The sequence below is a fragment of the Aquarana catesbeiana genome, linkage group LG13 (assembly GCF_042186555.1).
Source record: "Aquarana catesbeiana isolate 2022-GZ linkage group LG13, ASM4218655v1, whole genome shotgun sequence".
Taxonomy (NCBI): Eukaryota; Metazoa; Chordata; class Amphibia; order Anura; family Ranidae; genus Aquarana; species Aquarana catesbeiana.
Window position 1 is genome coordinate 132,023,032 of NC_133336.1, and position 16,464 is coordinate 132,039,495.

A 16,464-nucleotide genomic window follows, 5' to 3' on the forward strand; every position below is an offset into this window, starting at 1 on the left:
CTACTTGTCAGGCGACCTAGGTCGCCTGACAAGTCGTCCTAGTGTGAACCGAGCCTCAGTGAAAGTCCACTAAGAAAAGGCAGGTGATTGTGGAAGAAAATATTAGCAGCGATCCCAAGTCTCCATCACCACCCCACACGACGCCCTCTTGACGAAAGTGATGACAGAAACGCGTCCACATCAAGGCGTTGCTACGCAGCTATCTACAGAGTCGGCTTATCCTCATCTGTCCTTCCCGGGAACACCGCGGGAGCGGTGACAGATTAGAGGGGAATGCATGACTGACATAGTATTGATGTTACATGCCCTTATATTATGCAAACATTGTGAGTGTTTTTTTGTGAGATAATTTTAAATTGATAAATAATTGTTGTACTGGATTACGCTATGTGGAATTTTTTTATCCAATGCTTGCAATGAGCAAAATACAGATGAAAAGTGTCCAGTAAACAGCGATTATCCCTTTGATTGATAAGCATGTGCATCAGCAGGGTCTGGTAAGTGGATTACCTACAGGGCTGTGGCACAAGTGGTGTGGTGATGGAGACTTGGGATCGCTGCTAATATTTTCTTCCACGATCGTCTAGTTTATACTCGCCTGCCTTTTCTTAGTGGACTTTCACTGAGTGGATCGCCATTTGATACTTTAAGTGGACTCTTAAGCAATTTCTTTGACATTTTAAAATATTTGCTATTTTTGCACTAGCGCTGCTAATGTTTTAGAAGTTTTTCTTTGTCGTATATTTGATGCATTTAATTTTCGTCATAGTTTTCGTCAGTTGACAAAAATGTGGGGTAATTTTCATTTAGTTTTTGTCAATGGAAACATGCTGCTGATGAAAATGTTATCGTCGACTAAATTTAATACTGGCACTGACAAGATGTGAACCTAGACTAACAGGCAAGTAGAGACTTTAACCAAAAGAATATACATATAACTCTTAAAGCTCTAGGAGACATCAACCTGACTTGAAACAAGCAGACATTGTGGAAAGCTAAAGATTGCTTAGTTACACTTCCACTTAAGTTCCTTTTGGTTCATTATCTAGTCAAGAGTGAGTAAGACTAGATTATATTTCATTTATTTTCATAAACCTTTTTTTTTTACATATTTTTTTGTCAGTAAAAAAATTAAGTCATGACTTTGTACAAAATAATGTATCATATATACAATCTAAGAGATTCCACCGGGGGGGGGCGTGGCCAAGAGTGGCATGTGAGAGGACGTGTCTCGCAGCGCTCACACACAGAATCCTCCATTGATCCTTCTCACGGCCAGCTAAAACGTCAGTTTTCGGCATAATACACCGCAGGACTTACCCAAGACGGCACTGGTACCTCTCCTGGACTCACAGGCAGCAATGATGACCCGCAAACAGACGGAGACCGGAGGCCCGCTCGATATCCAAGATTGCGCCGGCCCGTCGTTCCCCAGGTCCTAACGAGGAGCTGACAAGCTGAAGGATGTGAGTAAACCTCCCAGGAACATGAGATATTACACACAGAAAATGGTGGGGCAAACAACACAGAGAGGGGAGGAAGACACGGATGCCACCCCAGCCATACTGCATGCAGCCCTAGCAGGGGAGCTGAGCTCACTGACCCAAGCTGAATCCAGGGACTCTAGTACTCCTGACACTGACATGGAGGAATGGGGGGTGGAAGAGGAGCCCTTGCAGCCCACCCTGGCTGACATCCTAAGAGCGGCGCACAATTGCGAAACATCTGTGCACACATTACAAGAGCAATTTGGAGGCATGAAGGAGGAACTGGGCTTCATCTGCCATGACATTCAGAAGATAAGAGAACGCATCACTGCAACAGAGGGTCGCATTAGTGACATAGAGGATAAAATAGCCCCACTACTCAGAAACTCCCAAAATACAGCTAGAATGGCCAGAGCCAATGAGATAAAATCTGATGATCTCGAAAATCGCATGAGGAGAAATAATGTGCGTATTGTGGGGTTGCTGGAGAAAGCAGAGGGCAGGGACCCCACAGAATTTGTGGAAAAATGGCTGCTGGAGGTCTTCGGGAAGGATGCTTTCACCTCACTTTATGCAGTGAAGAGGGCCCACAGGGTACCGTCTAGACCTCTCCCACCTGGCCATCCACCCCGCACACTACTGGCTAAGCTCCTTAATTACAAGGACAAGGAAATCATACTCTGCCCAGCAAGGGAAAAGCGCAATATCACTTTTAATGGGATATGCATTTCTTTTTACCCCGACTACTTAGCAAAAGTGCAAAGACGCAGAGCAAGATTCGCAGAAGTAAGGAGGCGACTCCAGCAGCTGCAGGCACCGTACGCCATGCTGTTCCCGGCACGACTCTGCATCACAGCAAGATGCCAAGCACGTTTTTTCGAATCGGCAACAGATGCATCCTCGTGGATAGATGCCAATGAACACGCTATTCGCCAGACCAGAAGAGCCGCAGCAGAGGGTGACTGAAGGCCACACACAAGGCCCATCACAGAGAGGTGAGCAACATGTCCACCATCTTTTTTACTTTTCCTGCACAAGAAGCCGACAACCCAGCTGGGAGCCCCAACACTTTTTTCCTCCCACGTTGAGAGCAATGTGATTTGTGCGATTAACACAAACTTAACTGGAAAGCATTATTTGGCCCCCCACGAGGGATGCAGGTTATGCCAACCGGGGAAACCCTAAGTTTGTTGCTTGGGTTTCCGCCTTACTTTTCTATGCAGTTCAAGCCGCCAGATTTACTTACAAATCGCAGGCAGGCAACAGTTTGTCCAGTGACATGTGTGATGAAGACTCCAAAGTTTTTTGTCTAATTATCCAATCTAAGGTTGAATTAATCTGATGCTACGGTTCCAGAACTATCTACCTCAACTCTGCCCACTGTACCTATACCACAATGCTCTCTTTTACAAAGTGACATCGAACTCCTGGAAAAAGTCTTGGCCCTTAGACTCAACAAGGTGATCACCTATATAATACACTCGGACCAATCCGGCTTCATCCCCCAAAAATCCACCGCTGTAAACCTCCGCAGACTCTTCCTTAACCTTCAAGCCCAACCAGATAACACGTGGGACAGGGCACTACTGTCAGATGCCCATAAAGCATTTGAATTCATAGAATGGCAATACCTCTGGGCAGTTATGGGCAAGTTCGGATTCGGAGATATGTTGTTATCCTGGGTCAAGCTGCTCTATAGCTCATTAGAGAAGCAGGACACATTTCCCCACCCTTCAGGCTCCATAGGGAGACACGTCAGGGCTGCCCATTGTCTCCGCTTCTGTTCGCGGTGGCAATTGAGCCAATGGCTGCCCTGATTAGGTCTAACCCACAGGTTCAGGTATTTAGGTTTGGGGAACTACAAGAGAAAATTATGCTATACACAGATGACACAATGCTGCTACTGGGAGACACTTCTGACTCCCTGAAAGCGGCAATGTCGATCATAGTACAGTTTGGGAGGTACTCTGGGCTGGTGATCAACTGGACTAAATCTTCCCTGATGGTACTGGATGCAGACCCAGACGCTCAGGACGTCGAGCCACTCCAAATACCGCTAACTTCTAGTTTCAAATGTCTAGGAATTCAGATCACCCCGAAAATACTAGAGTATATCCCCTTAACCTGTCACCACTACTTGGACAAATTCGTGCTAGGATTAAAGTATGGTCGAGACTAAAAATGTCACTAGTAGGAAGAGTCAACCTTATTAAAATGATTTTCATGCCCCAGCTCCTTTATATACTGCACATGGTGATTCCTTTATATACTGCCATGGTGATTCCCCTTAAAATATTTTGCATAATAAACTCCATTTTTAGGTCCTATGGCAGGACAAGCCCCCCAGAGTCAAGCTGGAACAATTTCAGAAACCCAAAGATGAGGGCAGTCTAGCTTTGCCTAACCCATGGCTTTACTACATTGCAGCTCAGCTGCAGCATGTGGTACGAGCCCTTACCCCGCTGGATGGGGAGGGGGAGGCAGACCCCATTAGAACCCTGATGGGCCATGTCACGCGGATCCTAGATGAAGTGGAAGCTCTAGAGGCTCTGGCTTACGCAAAGTCCAATAAGAGATTTCCCACTTATGCCCTAGTCCAAAAAGTTTGTAACAAGGCCAGACAGTTACAGTCAGTAGAAGGCTTCACTAAATTCAGCCCTATATGGAACAACAGGTACTACCTGGAACTACAACTATGCTGACATGTGGGGCTTGGTGGAGGAAGCGCTAACGTCACATTTTTACGGCAGGTAAATTGAGCACCTTCTCCTATCTGAGAGAGCGTTTTCGGCTCCCCCAGACGATGCACTTCTATTACCTTCAATTACAACACACAATAAGGGCTCAAACCAATGGGACTCAGTGGACTCTATCCCCGACCCTCATATTTCACTACATGGAGGAGGTGATCAGCCTTAAAGGCTTTATTTCTAACTGCTAATCGATGTTACTCGGGGTATACCTGACAGGGTTCCCCCTAAAGACGACAGCTAAGTGGAAGAATGACGTGGGTGCCCTTGAGGGAGAACAGTTGGAAGCAGCATTACAGGCAGTACGAATGTCATCCCTAAATGTAGCACAGCGACTATACCAGTTGTACATTAAACTAAGAGTACGTTACACGCCAGCTAAGCTTGCCAGAATGGGGGCGAGACTGGACTCGGAGTGCCCGAGATGTGTGAGACCACAGGGACTTGATTCATATGTTGTGGCGCTGCCCCAAGCTACACCTATACTGTACAGTGGTCCTAAATACTATCAACAATGCCTTCTCAGTCTCCATCCTGAACTACCCCAAACCATACCTGCTGGGTATCCTAGACGACCTCCTCCTGGAGGATAATCTTAAACTGTCTATTGCAAGGGCCCTGTTTCAGGCATGCCTGCTTATCCTTCGAAGATGGAAGGCGACTGAGCCCTCCACGATTAAAGAATGGATCAGACAGATGGGTGACACTTTATGGCTGGAAAAGTTTATATTCCAACATAGGGGACGTCCGGGCAAATTTGATCAGTTACATAGTTGGTAAGGTTGAATAAAGACACCTGTCCATCCAGTTCAACCTGAGTGAGTGTGGGTGTGGGTGTCTACAATTGGCCCTGTACATTGTGTCTCATTAAGATGCTCATCTATTATTATTATTAATTTAAGGTACCCATATAACACCTTCAATTTACACAGCGCTCCACACATACATTGCACACTCACATCGGTCCCTACCTTCAAGGAGCCCACAATCCAAGGTCCCAACTCACACCGATATACTAAAGCCAATTTACCTACCAGCATGTCTTTGGAGTGTGGAAAGAAACTGGCGTACCCAGAGGAAACCCACACAGGCACAGGAAGAACATGCAAACTCCAGGCAGGTAGTGTCATGGTTGGGATTCGAACCAGCGACCCTTTTTACTGCTAGGCAAGAGTGCTAACCACTACACCACTGTGCTGTTCTTGTGGTTTGTGGTTTTTACTTTTTTGACACTTTTTTGGTGAATGGGTAGGGGTACAATATACCCCATACCCATTCACATAGGGGTGGGCGGGATCCGGGGGCCCCCTTGATAAAGGGGGCCTCCAGATTCCGATACTCCCCCCACCCACAGATCCTCACAACCACTGGGCCAGGGTTGTGGGGACAGGGCCCTTGTCCTCATCAACATGGGGACAAGGTGCTCTGGGGGGGACCCCAAAGCACCCTCCCCATGTTAAGGGCAAGCTCCATAGTTACAACAAGTGGTCACCTTGGCTGAGCTCACCGGGCCTATGCCCGGTGGACCTCATACTAGATAGTTTACTGGGTTGCTAAATCACAAAAGATAATACACCAGGTCACATTGATGGTCCATAGCTAGAGCAGCAGACCTTGAGGAGCACAGGCTACATTAATAACGAAATGCAAGCTGAAATTATAATGTCCTAGATAGTGGTGCAGAGATGCCAATAATTGATGTATGTATACTGTGAGTTGTTGGAACTGGAATTTATTGACATGTTTGTAAACTGAGTTTTTCAATAAAACTTTTTTTCTGAGAAAAAAAAAAAAATTCCACCAGAGAGAAAATAACACTTTGTTATTGTTGTCTAGGGAAGGCTGGACAACATTGTGAATAAACAACCGGTTAGTAAATATGAATTGTTACATTAACTATAACTGTATGATCACAACTCTCCAGGAGAGATTTGGCATGTTGGAGAGTAAGGAAAAGAAGACAGAGAGAAAAAAGTTCAGAGGATAAGAAGGAGGGGGGGGTTAGGAATTGGGGTGCTCCAGATTGTCAACATATGGGTTATTTGACCTGAAATATACAATATGATATAACGTATACATAAAATAAAAAATGTGATAAAATACAAAGTACAAAACCATGGGGATCAATCGGGTGTTAGAAGACATAATCTCAGAGGAGGCCGAAGAAAAGGTGAACCAGCAGGTCCATATTTTGTGCGCGATGTTCGCTAAGTCTCTGTGTTCTAGTGTAAGGTCTTCCATATGGCAAGTTTGATCGACTTCTTGAAACCACTGTTGGAAAGTAGGTACTGTGAATTGTTTCCAGTGACGGCGGATAAGTGCTTTAGCAGCATTTAAAAGGTGTGGATTAATGGAGTGCCTATATTGTCCTACTGGTTCGGTTGTACAATGGAATAGGACTACCCATGGATCATTAGGAATGGGGAAATTATTTTGATCCAATGTAAGATAGATGACCAAAACGATTGTATTTGGGGACAGTGCCACCAAATATGTGCATGGGTGGCAATTTCTCCACACCCCCTCCAGCATAGAGCTGATGTTTCGGGGAAAATAAGATGGAGTTTAGCAGGGGTGTGGTGCCATCTTGTTTAGTATTTTATAGTTTACTTCTGCAGACTTAGACGAGATGGAAGAAATGTGGGCCAGATGGAGGACAGTGTAACATTGTTTGTCCATGAGGGGGCATTGTAAGTCCCTTTCCCATATGCTCATATGTTTGGATACGGAGTTGAGTCCAATTCCAATAAAGCTTTGTAAAATTGTGATATGGTTTTCTGTTGCGGTTGGGAGCCCACTAGGAGTGATCCTTTAGAGGCATTAAGGGGAGTTGTATTGCCAATTATAAGTTCTGTGTAAAGAACTCCAAATTGTAATAGTAGACCATGTGAGAGGGGAGGTAGAGTCCAGGAGTTGACGACAGGTTTTAGGGATCCATAGTTGGGAGAATAAGTTTGTGCCACTCAAAGTGTGTTCCAATTGTACCCAAAGCTTATTGTCCTCGTATTTCCAGTCTGCAATTTTTTGTAATATTACCTCTAACTGATATTTTTTAAAGTCCAAGAGAGCAAGGCCACCGTTATCTTTTAGACAAAAGTGGGGGAAGATGGTAGTTGCGCTGTGATGAAGGGGGGGGGGGGGAGCTACAAAGATGACTAAAGTGGCAAAGTGAACTAAAAAAGAAACGGGCCAATGCATGAATGGATCCTACATGCTGAAAGAACATGGTAAGGATGCAGTGCAATGCAACGTAGCTGATCAACATGACTATAATGTTGCGGGCAGACAAAGCCTAATATATAAAGGTAATTGTGAAACAGTGACTGCTTGAATATAGCAAAGCAAAAATGCATATACTAACACAAATAGGATAAATAATGACACAAAGCAAAAAAATATATAGTGCAAGAAAAATACATGCGGGTAATGCCCCATTAGCAAAAACGTGCCAAATCCTGGTGGACTACAAGTGACAAATCCCTAGGACAAACATGAATATTAGTTCTATCATCCAGTCCAAAAACAAAAACTCTTGATGAGAAACACAAAACAATTCCAATCGTGAAGGGAAGGGGTATCTTCAGTGAGGACACCTCCGTGTTTGCAAGCCGCTTACCTTACAGCTGTAAGGTGTACAGCCTGTGTTATAAATGACCCGCAGGTGTAGACGTTCCGTGTATAAGGTAGTGACAATGATGAACATGCCAAGCGAAATATAAAAAATAAAAAGTATACAGCATGTAAAATAACTCTGCGACGACCACAGTGGAGGGGGGGGCAAGACACACACGGGGGGAGGTTGCACTCACTTTCATGAAGTGAGTGTGGGCATCAATCCACGAGCGCCGAGCTCGTATGCCTCCAGGGGCATCACCAATCTGGAATCTGTCCCCGTGCCTGGAAACTGGAATATGTCCCCGTGCCTCTCTCCTCAGTGTTCGTCAGGTAGAGTAGTGATGTACAGTGTGAGGGGGAAAGAGACGCACATAGCGTGATCCCATATAAAAGGTATATTTATTTGATAAAACAAGTCCAATCAACTTACATTTAAAACAAGGCTGCAGTGTGTAGTAACTACGAGCGCCGAGCTCGTCTCCTGTTGTTTGTCTGTGGCAGCGTCCCGTGCTCCAATCCTAGAATGTCACTTCCGCCCATAGCTTTTTTTTTTTTTTATTATTGCATTTTAGTGTAAATATGAGATCTGAGGTCTTTTTGACCCCAGATCTCATATTTAAGAGGTCATGTCATGCTTTTTTTCTATTACAAGGGATGTTTACATTCCTTGTAATAGGAATAAAAGTGACCCAAAACTTTTTAAAAAGTGTCAAAATAAAAAATTAAAAGTAAAATAAGTAAGAAAATTTTTTTTTTTAAAGCTCCCTGTCCCGACGAGCTTGCGCACAGAAGCGAAAGCATACCTGAGTAGCGCCCGTATATGAAAACGGTGTTCAAACCACACATGTGGGGTATCCCCGCAATCGTTGGAGTGAGAGCAATAATTCTAGCCCTTGACCTCCTCTAACTAAAAACTGGTAACATGTAGAAATTTTTAAATATCACCTATGGAGATTTTTAAGGGTAAAAGTTTGTCGCCATTCCATGAGCGGGCGCTATTTAGAAGCACGACATGTTGGGTATCAATTTTAATCAGCGTAACATTATCTTTCATGATATAAAAAAAAAAAAAAAATGGGCTAACTTTACTGTTGTCGTATTTTTTAATTCAAAAAAGTGTATTTTTTCCACAAAAAAAGTGCGCTTGTAAGACCACTGCGCAAATACGGTGTGACAAACTATTGCAACGACCGCCATTATATTTTTTAGGGTGTTAGAACCTCCAAACATTATATATATATATATATATATATATATATATATATATATATATATATATATATATATATATATATATTTTTTTTTTTTTTTTTCTAAGTAATTTTTTAGCAAAAAAAAATGATTTTAACTTGTAAACAACAAGTGTAAAAAAGAGGCTTGGTCCTTAAGTGGTTAATGACATTGATTCTTCCCAACCATGAATTTGCTAGGTGATGCCATCTGTGTAAGTCCTGTCTAATGGTGTTTAGCAGAGGCAAGTAGTTAGCTCTAAATAGACCGGAGGGGTTAGGAGTTAGAAAGATTAGGTATTAAGGTATATAGATAAAGGTATTTTAAAGTGTGAGGTTGTCAGGCAAAGGGGAATTCTGGTTTTAATTTGTGGACCTCTGTTCTCAGTATGGATATATTAAAATTTCTCAGATTTAGCTAGGTTAATCTTGAAATTAGAAATTTCATCCAATAATTTAAAAGCGGACATTAGATTTGGCAGGGAAATTGTCGGATGTTGGACATAGATTACAATGTCGTCTGTGTAAGCGCATTTGTGTTCTTTATTCCCAATGGAGATGCCATGGATGTTTGGGTTTTGGCGGATCATTGCTAGGAATGGTTCGAGGGACAAGGTGAATAGGAGAGGGGACAGGGGACATCCCTGTCTAGTGCCATTAAATAAGGTGAATGGTTTACTTAGGGTACCGTTAACACGAATCTGGGCTGTAGGTGAGTTGTGTAATGCCGCTATCATACTCTGCATATTAGGGTCTATGCCCAGGCTGTTTAGGGTTGCCATTTAGATATTCCCAGTCCACCCTATCAAATGCCTTCTCAGCATCAGCAGAGAGGAGAAGGTTGGGCTGGGAAGTTCTGCGTGTGTGAGATATAAGTAATATGGTGCATAGAGCACTTTCTCATGCTTCTCTGCCAGGATTAAATCCAGTTTGATCTTGGGATACCCACCTAGGCATCAGGGGTGTAGGAGTCTATTTGCCAAGGTTTAGCATAAATATTTGCGTCAATATTTAATAGAGATATTGCCCTGTAGCTCCCACACAAGCTAGGGTCTTTCTCTGGTTTGGGTAAAACTGTGATATGGGCATGTAACGTTTCAGGGCATAGTGAAGAATCCTCACTCAAAATAAGAGTATGCTGTCATAAAAGGTAGAAGGGTGTCTTGGAATTGTTTATAGTAATTGACTGTCTGACCATCGGGCTGGGGGCCTTACTCTTAGACATAGATTTTGGTGCCAAGCGTAATTCTGATGTGGTAATTCGAGCCTCCAATTATTCAAGTGAAGTGGATGAAATCTTAGGGAGGTTAGCTTGGGTTAGGTAGTCTCTGATTCGGTCAAGTCTTGCGGCCGCATCGGGGGTGGATTTGTGGACATGATATAAGTGCTGGTAAAATGCGGAATTCTTCAGCAATGGCTTTAGTCTTGTGCACCAAGTCATCAGTCAAAGTTTTTATTTTTGCTATAAATGTGGACTCTTTCTTTTGTTCTTTTGTAGAGATCTAGGTAGACATCTACTGGGTTTATCGCCCCATTCGTAAATTTGGTGCGATATAAGGCAAAATTTGCATCTTTGATCTGTGTGTTATAGCGTTTTTGAGTTCTTTCCGTTTCTGAGTAAGTCGGTGTAGGAGATCTGTGGATGTGGTTAGTTTGTGGTCACAATCCAAAATCTGGATGTCATGGATCAGAATGGATGGTTGGAGAGACTTCTTTTTTTTTTTTTTCCTCCGGGAGCCCAATTCAATGAATCTGCCCTGGATGGGAGCTTTATGAGCCTCCCAGAGCCTGCCAGGCGTGACATCGGGGGTTGAGTTTTCAGTGAAAAAATTAGTTGGATAATCCCCAATTTTCTATCCACAACATCCATTAATGAGTCATTGAGTTTCCAGTTGTTTACCCTACGTGGGAGGAGAGGTTAGTGTAATGCGAATGGATTGGCTTGGGATGCTAGATCCAAATGATGGTGGTCGATAAAGATGTAAAGGACAGACGTTTGTGTGGGATGGACGATGTGCCCTGGGAGGTGTCTAGATGTGGTTTGAGTGGGACATTAAAATCGACTGCTAAAATGATGCAGCCATGTGCAAACACTCTCAATTTGTGTAAGATGGTAGATAGGAACCCAGCTTGGTCATGGTTAGGAGCATATATGGCAGCTAAAGTACACTGTGTGTAACCAAGGGTGCCCTTCAGGAAAAGATACCTTCCACAAACGTCTGCCATTCTAGAATCACACTGGAATGATAGCCCTCTGTGAAAACCAATAGTGACTCCCTGTGCTTTATGAACATCCGAGAGCCCATAAAACCATGTGGGATAGTCCGGTGAGAACAGCTTAGTGGAGGTGGTATGTTTCTTGGAGGATAACTATACCACATCTAAGTCTTTTAAGTTCTCTGAAGAGATTATGGGGTTTACCCGAGGCACGTAATCCCAGAGGTAAACGATGTTTACAGTCGCCATGGGTGTCACGTGAAGGCATCATCCATTTTCACATGTAGCCGAAAAATATACCTGGAGCAGGGGAAGGTGAGAAGGGGAATAGGATAGGTATGAGAGTAGATAGAAAAGAAAGCAGCGGAAAACATAGTGAGAAAACAAAGTGCTAAATTCACTGTATGGAGTGCAAAAAGTAAATATACAACAATAAGGCACGCATAGAAATGCTGTGCATGACAGGGAAGTACTGTGGCCCGGTTACACATTGTAATACACTCAAAGACTGGGTATACTACAATGAACCCAGGAAAAAGAGTCCACTGTATTGGGGTGGGGGAGGGGGTCAGAGGTGGTGTAGATTGGCTTGAATGAGCTGGGGGGGGTTCTCTGAGGGGTAAGTAGAACACATGGGGTTGCTCCCCACGGAGGTAACCTGAAAAGACCTCTTGCAAATTCCCATATTTAAACTATGACCTTAAAGTTCATGACATTGTGTTGTCTGGTTGAGTACCTATGTATTGTCTTCTTTTTGCGTATTAGTGTCAGGAAGCTAGTTGTTAGGTAATTTGGACAGGGTATAATCCCCAATCCTCATTAAATTTGTAGGTATGATGCCTGGTGGGTGTGGAGATGCGACTCTTGTTGCGTATTAGTGTCAGGAAGCTAGTTGTTAGGTAATTTGGACAGGGTACAAATTGCGGCATGTATGCGTTCCTTGATCATCTGATCGAGGGCAAATACTGCTGTGCAAAATGTAAGCACATTGTTTCCCTGGAAGCCCAGGTTCTGAATCTGGGGAAGCAACTGTCAGCACTGAGAAGTCCCTCTACACTAAAGGAGAGCGAGGAACGTACACGGCAGGTGCCATCAGGGTCCAGCACAGAGGCGGGTGGAGACAAAGATGTGCAGGCTCTAGGAAAGAGTAGATGGGTGACATGAAGGGTAGAGGGGGAAGTGCCAGGGAGGCCGATCCAGGGCTGGAGCATCCCAATAAGTACGCTCCATTGAGTGACATTGGTGAAACCAGTCAGGGACAAGCACTGATGGAGCTGAGGGACTCTCCTAGCTGCCGGGGAAAGAAGTTCTCCAGTGAGAGATGGGGTGGGGGGAACGAAGGGAAAGGAGACAGATTCTGGTGGTAGGGGACTCAATTCTTTGAATGACAGAGAGGGCAATCTGTAACAGACCTGAAGCACCGAACTCTGTTGTCTACCGGGCACTGAGGTTCAGCACATCACGGATCTGGTGGACAGATTACTGGGAGGGGCTGGGGAAGACCCGGCTGTCATGGAGCACGTTGGCACCAATGACTAAGTCAGAGGCAGATGGAGGGTCCTAAAGAACGATTTTAGTGATAGGAGCTAAATTGTGGAAAAGGACCTCCCAAGGTAGTATTCTCAGGAATACTACTGGTACATCAAGCCACACCAGAAAGGCAGAGGGAGATTAGGAAAGTAAACAAGTGGCTGAAGAGCTGGTGTAGTAAGGAGGGGTTTGGGTTCCTGGAGGACTGAGCTGACTTCTCAGTTGATCACCAGTACTATAGAAGGGAGGGACTGCACCTAAATGAGGAGGGTACAGATCAGCTGGAGGTAAAGATGGACAAAAAGTTAGAGGGGTTTTTAAACTAGGCGAGGGGGGGAGGGCCCAGCGCTAGAGAGAGTGCGGAACATATTCCAGAGGGTAGTATTGGGGGCATTAGTGGTAGGTTGACTAAAGCACATAAACCCAAGGTAAGTATAGTAACAAGTCCTAGTTGCAATCCTGGGACCCCCAATAAGAGGATAGTATGCGACCGGTCTAAACTACATGGCGTATTCACCAATGCCAGGAGCCTGGCGGAAAAGATGGGTGAACTAGAGATACTGTTGTACAAGGAGGATTTGGATTTTGTGGGAATTTCAGAGACCTGGTTCAACAGCTCTCATGATTGGCTGGCAACAATTCAAGGGTATACCCTTTATTGCAGGGATAGAGAGGGTAAAAAAAGGGGGAGGGGTATGTCTATATATCAAGAATAATGTACAAGTGAATGTGAGAGATGACATCACTAAGGGAGCTAGGGAGGAGGGGAGGAGATGGAATCCTTATGTGTGGGGTTCCAAAGGGATGAAGCTAAGGTGAAAAAATTACTGGGATTATGCTATAGGCCCCCTGACCTGAGGGAGGAGGGGGAGATGGATCTCCTATCACTAGTTGGATTAGCAGCAAGGATGGGAAGTGTTATCATAATGGGAGATTTTAATTATCCAGACATAGACTGGGTGGAGGGAACCACCCATTCATCTAAGGTTCGCCAATTCCTAAATGTCTTGCAGGACAATTTCATGATTCAGATGGTAGACACACCGACTAGAAAAAAAGCGTTACTGGAACTACTGATTACCAACAATACAGACCTGAACATGGATGTGGAAATACGGGGCATTTTAGGAAACAGCGATCCCAGGTCAATTGGCTTCAGTATAAATCACACAAATAGGAAACATAAGGGGAATACAAAGACACTGAATTTCAAAAGAGCCAACTTCCCTAAACTGCCTTGATAGATCCTTGATAGAAGGCGTGAATTGGGATAAAATCTTAAGAACAAAGAACACGGAGGGGAGATGGGTTTGCTTTAAGAGCATAATAAATAAGGGTATCAGCCAATGCATCCCATTGGGTAATTAATTTAAAAGGGCGAACAAAAGTCCTGGATGGCTGAACTCCAATGTAAAAATGCATATAAAAGCAAAGGAGAAGGCCTTAAAAAAATACAAGGTTGAGGAATCCTCATCAGCATTCAGACTTTATAAAGAATATAAATAGATGGAGGGAACTGCTGCGCCAACTTTAAATGCAGAAGCAGCCAACACTAACAATAAGACTAATTGTGCAAAGTAAATGGAAAAATGATAAAGTGTAGCGCTATAACTATGGTAGAAATCTACATAAGAAGTGTAGAATCACAATAGTGTGAGTGATACCTAAAGATTCACAAGTGTGTGGACAACCTCTATATTTTGTGACTAAAAACAGAGGGTGTGAATGTATTCAGAAATTCTCGACCAGGTAAATGTCCTTAAGCAATACAAGTGTGTCTCATTGAAGGGAACATCCAATAAGGCAAAAAATAAAAACAAAAAATAAATACAAAGGTCTAGACCCAAGTGAATGGGAAATCTGGGACACTACACCAACATGTTCATGCAGACATATAGAGGCAAAAGCATAATCATATGTCTAATGGGGCAAGAAAAAACAGAAATTATAAACAAAGGAATGTGATGAAATGGCTGGTAGACATATATACATGATAAAAAAAGTCTATATGGATTGACAGTTCTTGGAGGTACAGGATGTTCAAAACTTGTGTGTATGTCTTTCACCGCAAGGTGTACGGCATACCAGCATCCAGGTCCAAATCTTCTTAAAAAACACACACTTAAACGGAGAAAAATTAAATGCCCTTACCAGAGATGTTGGACTCACTGGCCGTTGCGGTGAGTCATATAGGCTTGTACCGTCCAAGCGGTAGGGTTAAAGTTGGTTCCAATCCTGGAGAGGTGCCAGGTGGGCAGGAAGGACCTCACGGCTTTTACGCTCCTGGAAGGAATGAAAGTGGGCCCAACACTCCTCTTCTCGTTCTAGTTAATCTGGTTTCTTATCCGGATGTAGGCTGGGGTCTTCCACCGAGTTCCACTCGCTCAGCTGCAACCCCCCACATATGGCACGGAAGAAACAAAGAAAAAAGACTTCCACAAAGTGTAAATCCGATAGTACAAGGAAAAATTTATTGATAAAAAATATTTCCAATAAGTAGTAAAAAGGGTGGTGAAAATTTGGTTCAATTGAACAGAATTAGCGCAGTAAAAAGTAGCTGGGGTAGCGTAAAGAACCCAAAAAAGAATGGAACATAAAATGTAAGGGTGCAATTAGGGCGGCTAAGATAGAACATGAAAGACACATAGCAGGGGAGAGAAAAAAAATCCCAAGAAATTCTTTAAGTTTGTAAACAGTAAAAAAGGGAGGACAGACGATATTGGCCCCATAAAGGATGAGGAAGGACATCTGGTTACAAAGGACGGGGAGATGGCAAAGGTATTGAATTTATTCTTCTCAGTCTTCACGAGGGAATCAGGGGGGGCTTCAGTAACCAAAACTGCAGTGTTTATCCTTATAACACATCACAGGAAGCACCTCCATGGTTAACAGAGGACAGAATTAAAATTAGACTTAGGGAAGCTTAACATTAATAAATCATCAGGACCAGATGGCTTGCATCTGAGGGTACTTAGGGAACTCAGTCAAGTAATTGCCAGACCATTGGGATAAATGGGGAGTACTCGGAACGGTCAGAGGTGAATAGTGGGATCCCCCAGGGTTCTGTGCTGGGATCAATCCTATTTATTTTGTTCATAAACGACCTGGAGGATGGGGTAAACAGTTCAATCTCTATATGCGGATGATACTAAGCTAAGCAGGCCGATAACTTCTCCGCAGGATGTGGAAACCTTGCAAAAAGATCTGAACAAATTAATGAGGTGGGAATGTAAAATAATGCTTTTCGGTGGCAAAAATATGAATGCAATCTATACACTGGGGTGAGAACCTCTGGGGGAATCTAGGATGGAAAAGGACCTGGGGTCCTAGTAGATGATAGGCTCAGCAATGGCATGCATTGCCAAGCTGCTGCTAACAAAGCAAACAGAATATTGGCATGCTTTAAAAAGGGGATCAACTACAGAGATAAAACGATAATTCTCCCGCTCTACAAGACTCTGGTCCGGCCGCACCTAGAGTATGTTGTCCTGTTCTGGGCACCAGTCCTCAAGAAGATGTACTGGAAATGGAGCGAGTACAAAGAAGGGCAACTAAGCTAATAAAGGGTCTGGAGGATATTAGTTATGAGGAAAGGTTGCAAGCACTGAACTTATTCTCTCTGGAGAAGAGACGCTT